A 5,389-nucleotide genomic window follows, 5' to 3' on the forward strand; every position below is an offset into this window, starting at 1 on the left:
GAACGTCCTTTGACTGAGGAGAGAATCCTGTTGCTCCGATAGCGCCAGAAATGGCAACTTTGAAAGCTTTGTTGAATCCAACTAGGACTACTCGTCCTTCGTGTATTAAGTTAGCTGAAACGGAGGCACCCTATGAACTGAAACCTGGGACCTTACAGATGCTCCCAATCTTTTTAGGGAAAAAATGAAAACCCTTATTACCATGTTAGGGATTTTGAGGAAATTTGTAGTACTCTAAGAATTAGAGGCTTAGATGATGATGCTTTGAAACTTAGGTTATTCCCATTTTCCCTGAAAGATAAGGCCAAGTCGTGGCTGTATAGTTTGGACTCCGAGTCAATTGAGACATATGAACAACTTACATCTGCCTTTTTCAATAAGTTTTTCCCTAGGCACAAAACATCGTCTATTAGGACGCAAATATGCACATTTTCACAACAAGAGGGAGAATCTTTATATAGGTATTTGGAAAGGTTCAATGATTTATTATCCCAGTGTCCTCATCATGGTTTAGAAAAGGTTAGGCTAGTTCAGATCCTTTATGAGGGTTTAGATTATTCCACAACGACCATGGTTGAGTCTCTATGCACTGGTGGATTTGAAAACCAAACTGTTGATGCGGCGATGGAATTTTTTAATGAAATCGCCGAAAAAACCCAGCAATGGGAAAATAGTAGGGCACCCCAGAAAACAATTCTTTTAAGTAGAGGAAACGTTAATAGGGTAGAAGGAGGCTATGAATCAGATGCCAAAATTGCTGCTATAGCAAAAAGGTTAGAAGCCTTAGGGCCAGACTAGTGGTAGAGTGGAGCCTTTTTGGGAAGGCCAGAATATTGAAGAGCAGCCAATGCTCTTTATAATAACACTAGATTTGATAACCGTCAAAAGATTGACCCATATTCAGAAACCTATAATCCTGGTTGGAGAAACCATCCGAACCTTTCGTGGTCTAAGGGCCAAAGTCAAGGTCAGTTTAGTAATTCTAATGCTCCCCCAGGTTTTGGCTATACTAAGAATCCTTCAGGACTAGCTCAGTTTCAGAATCAGTCAGATAAGAAAATCCTAAGTTTAGAGGAATCTCTCGCCTTGTTAACTCAGCAAACTGCAAAATTTCAGTTATCCGTAGAACAAGTCTACAAGCTAGTAACAGGATAGGACAAGAAAATAGTCAGGCTATTTCCGAGTTAAAAACCCAGGTTGGTCTGATAAGTGATTCTTTGAGAGAAAAAGGTAAGTTTCCTAGTCAAACACAACCCAACCCTAGAGGAGTTCATGAATTAGGTGCAAAACCATCGAATCAATTGAATGTTTTAGAACCCTTAGAAGTGGTAGAGTTGTAGACAATAAGGTAACCATGCCCGATAGTGAACATACTGTAGTTCACCCCTCAGGATCTCACCTCTCAGGACCAGTAGCTGAAGAGACTGATAAAGTTTCTGATGATGTGAATTCGGTTCCTGAAAGGTCTGATTTTAGCCTAGAGCCCCATTTCCTCAGCTATTAGTACCAACAAAGAAGGAATCGAACTTTAATGACATAGTGGAGGTTTTTAAGCAAGTTACCATAAACCTTCCCTTATTAGATGCAATTAGGAAATTCCTGCTTATGCCAAGTTCCTTAAGGATATGTGTACGCGAAAGCGAAAACTTAGCGTCCATAAGAAAGCCTTTTTAGCTAGTCACGTAAGTTCAATCATTCAGAACACCACAACTCCAAAGTACAAAGACCCAGGTTCTCCTACCATTGCTTGCACAATAGGTAACTTCCGGGTAGAAAAAGCTTTACTTGACTTAGGAGCCAGTGTGAACTTACTGCCATTCCATGTATACTTACAGCTAGGACTTGGTGAAATGAAACCTACTCAGATGACACTGCAGTTAGCTGATAGGTCTGTTAAAATCCCTCGAGGTGTTATCGAGGATGTTCTTATTGAGGTCGACAAGTTTATTTATCCAGTGGATTTCGTGGTCCTAGATACCCAACCTGTCCCTGACCCAGAGAACCAGATACCTGTGATTTTAGGTCGCCCATTTTTAGCTACGTCTAATGCGATCATTAACTGTCGAAATGGTGTGATGAGTTTATCTTTTGGTAATATGACTATGGAGATGAACATTTTTAATGTCAGTAAGCAACCTCATGAGCTAGATGACACATGTGTTGAGAGGTGAACATGATAGAAGCCTTAGTTCAGGAGTCATTACCAAACATTTTGTCTGAAGACCCATTAGAAAGTTGTCTATCCCATTTTGGTTTAGATTTTGACGACGATAGCACTATTGAACAGGTGAATGCTCTATTAGATTCTACCCCTGTGTTAGACACTGATAGATGGAAAGCTAGGTTCGAACCGTTACCAGTTTCTGAGACTACCCTAATTCCTTCTTTAGAAGAGCCCCCAAAGTTGGACCTTAAACACTACCATACTCTAAAGTATGTGTTTTTAGGCCCATCTGAGACTTTACCTGTGATTGTAGCTTCCATTTGGATAGTGATCAGGAAAGTAGGCTAGTAAATGTACTTCAAGACAATAAGGAAGCTTTAGGGTGGACTATAGCAGACATTAAGGGTATAAGTCCTACTGTGTGTATGCATCAGATTCATTTAGAGGAAGACTCCAAACCTTCTAGGGAGATGCAACGTCGACTGAACCCTAACATGAAAGAGGTAGTTCGAAAAGAGGTGCTTAAGTTGTTAGATGCGGGTATTATTTACCCAATTTCAGACAGTAAGTGGGTCAGCCCTGTTCAGGTTGTCCCCAAGAAATCAGGTATCACTGTAGTCCAGAATGATAATAATGAATTAATCCCAACCCGAGTGACCACGGGATGGCGTGTGTGTATTGACTATAGGAAATTGAACAAGGTCACAAGGAAGGATCACTTTCCCCTTCCTTTTATCGACCAAATGCTAGAGCGATTAGCTGGACATAGTCACTATTGCTTCTTAGATGGCTACTCCGGTTATAATCAGATCGTTATTGCCCCAGAAGACCAAGAGAAAACCACTTTTACCTGTCCCTTTGGTACCTTTGCGTATAGACGCATGCCTTTCGGGCTATGTAATGCCCCTGCAACTTTTCAGCGTTGTATGATGAGCATATTTTCTGATATGGTAGAACGGTTCTTAGAGGTCTTTATGGATGATTTTTCAGTGTTTGGTTCATCTTTCGATGAGTGCTTGCATCATTTGACATTAGTGTTGACTAGGTGTAAGGAAAAAAATTTAGTGCTTAATTGGGAAAAATGCCATTTCATGGTTAAATCAGGAATTGTGTTAGGGCACATCGTCTCTTCAAAGGGTATAGAGGTAGACAAAGCCAAAGTTGACCTTATTAAGACTTTACAGGTCCCAAAAACCGTAAAAGATATTAGGTCATTCCTAGGGCATGCAGGTTTTTACCGTCGATTCATTAAGGATTTTAGCTTGATTTCTAGACCTCTTTGCAATTTGCTTGCAAAAGATGTTAAGTTTGTCTTTGATGATGCTTGTTTAGAGGCTTTTGAGAAGCTTAAACTTTACTCACTACTGCCCCGATAGTCCAGGCACCTAACTGGAACCTACCCTTTGAGATTATGTGTGATTCTTCAGATTATGCTATAGGCGTCGTTTTAGGACAACGAGAAAACAAATTACTTCATGTGATTTATTATGCTAGCAAAACTCTGAATGATGCCCAAATGAACTACACAACTACCGAGAAGGAACTTTTAGCCATCGTGTTTGCCTTGGATAAGTTTAGGTCCTACCTATTAGGTTCTAAGATCATAATCTATACAGATCATGCTGCTTTGAAATACCTTTTATCTAAGAAGGATACCAAACCTAGATTGATTAGATGGATCCTATTGTTACAGGAATTTTCCCCGACATTAGAGACAAAAAGGGTGCAGAAAATGTAGTAGCAGACCACTTGTCTAGGCTAGTTGTTAGTTCCCCTAGTGATTCCCTTCCTATAAGGGATAGCTTTCCTGATGAACAATTGTTCTCTGTTTCCCAATCACCTTGGTATGCAAATATAGTGAATTATCTTGTTACTGGTCGAACCCCTCAACATTGGGGTAAAAGATCGTTCTAGGTTTTTAGCCGAGGTTAAGCATTTCTTTTGGGACGATCCTTATCTGTTTAAGTATTGTCCGGACCAGATTATTAGGAGATGTGTATCTGAGAGTGACCAGTCTAGTATTATCTCCTTTTGTCATGAACATGCATGTGGGGGTCATTTTAGTGCTAAGAAGACTGCTGCTAAGATTTTGCAGTGTGGATTTTACTGGCCTTCGTTGTTTAAAGATTCCCATAGTCATTGTGTTTCTTGAGCGTTGCCAGAAGTTAGGAACCATTTCCCGTAGAAATATGATGCCTTTGAACCCTATTTTAGTGATTGAGGTCTTTGATGTGTGGGGCATTGATTTTATGGGTCCATTTCCTATTTCGTTTGGTTATCTTTACATACTTGTCGCTGTAGACTATGTGTCTAAGTGGGTTGAGGCGGTTCCGTGTAAAACGAATGACCACAGGGTCGTAGTCCAGTTTTTGAAAGAGAATATACTTACACGTTTTGGTACGCCGAGCTATAATTAGTGATGGAGGTTCACACTTTTGTAATAGACCGTTTGCTCTTTTAATGAAACAATACGGTATTACCCATAAAGTAGCAACCCCATATCACCCTCAGACTAGTGGTCAGGTAGAGGTTTCCAATAGGGAAATTAAACGTATTCTAGAGAAAACAGTTAATCCAAATAGGAAAGACTGGTCGTCGAGGCTTACTGATGCCTTATGGGCTTACCGTACTGCGTTTAAGACACCCATTGGAATGTCACCTTATCGTTTAGTGTTTGGCAAGGCATGTCACCTGCCTGTTGAGTTAGAGCATCGAGCCTATTGGGCTATTAAGAACTTAAACTTTTCACTTGACAAGGCAGGAGCTCAAAGAAAGCTCCAGCTCAATGAGTTGGACGAGATTCGTAGAGATGCATACGATAGTGCTAAGGAGTATAAGAACAAAATGAAACTTGTGCATGATAGGAATATTTTACGAAAGTCATTTTCTCCAGGTCAAAAAGTTCTTCTGTATGACACTCGTTTGCATCTATTCCCCGGGAAGTTGCGCTCTCGGTGGACCGGTCCTTTTGTGGTCCGTACTGTTTTTCCTCATGGCGCTGTTGAGATTGAGACACCAGATGGTAGTAGTTCTTCGAAGGTTAACGGTCAGCGATTGAAGCCCTTTTTAGAGCCTTTTCCTACAGGTGATGTTGAGGAGGTCCCTCTGGAGGACCCTGTTTACCTTGATTGACCATCGAGGCGATTTTGTATGTTGTATAATATTTTTGTAGGTTTTTGGTTACACTTCACCCAGGTACTATCTTTCCGACTTCTCTCTTTACTA

General features: G+C 40.6%; 1 pseudogene; it reads right to left on the minus strand.

Moving 5' to 3' along the window:
• Nucleotides 1–412: 412 nt before the first annotated feature.
• On the minus strand, nt 413–512 carry LOC113335077 (annotated as a pseudogene).
• Between the last annotated feature and the right edge of the window lie 4,877 nt (nt 513–5,389).

Source organism: Papaver somniferum, unplaced genomic scaffold (genome assembly GCF_003573695.1).
Source record: "Papaver somniferum cultivar HN1 unplaced genomic scaffold, ASM357369v1 unplaced-scaffold_137, whole genome shotgun sequence".
NCBI lineage: Eukaryota > Viridiplantae > Streptophyta > Magnoliopsida > Ranunculales > Papaveraceae > Papaver > Papaver somniferum.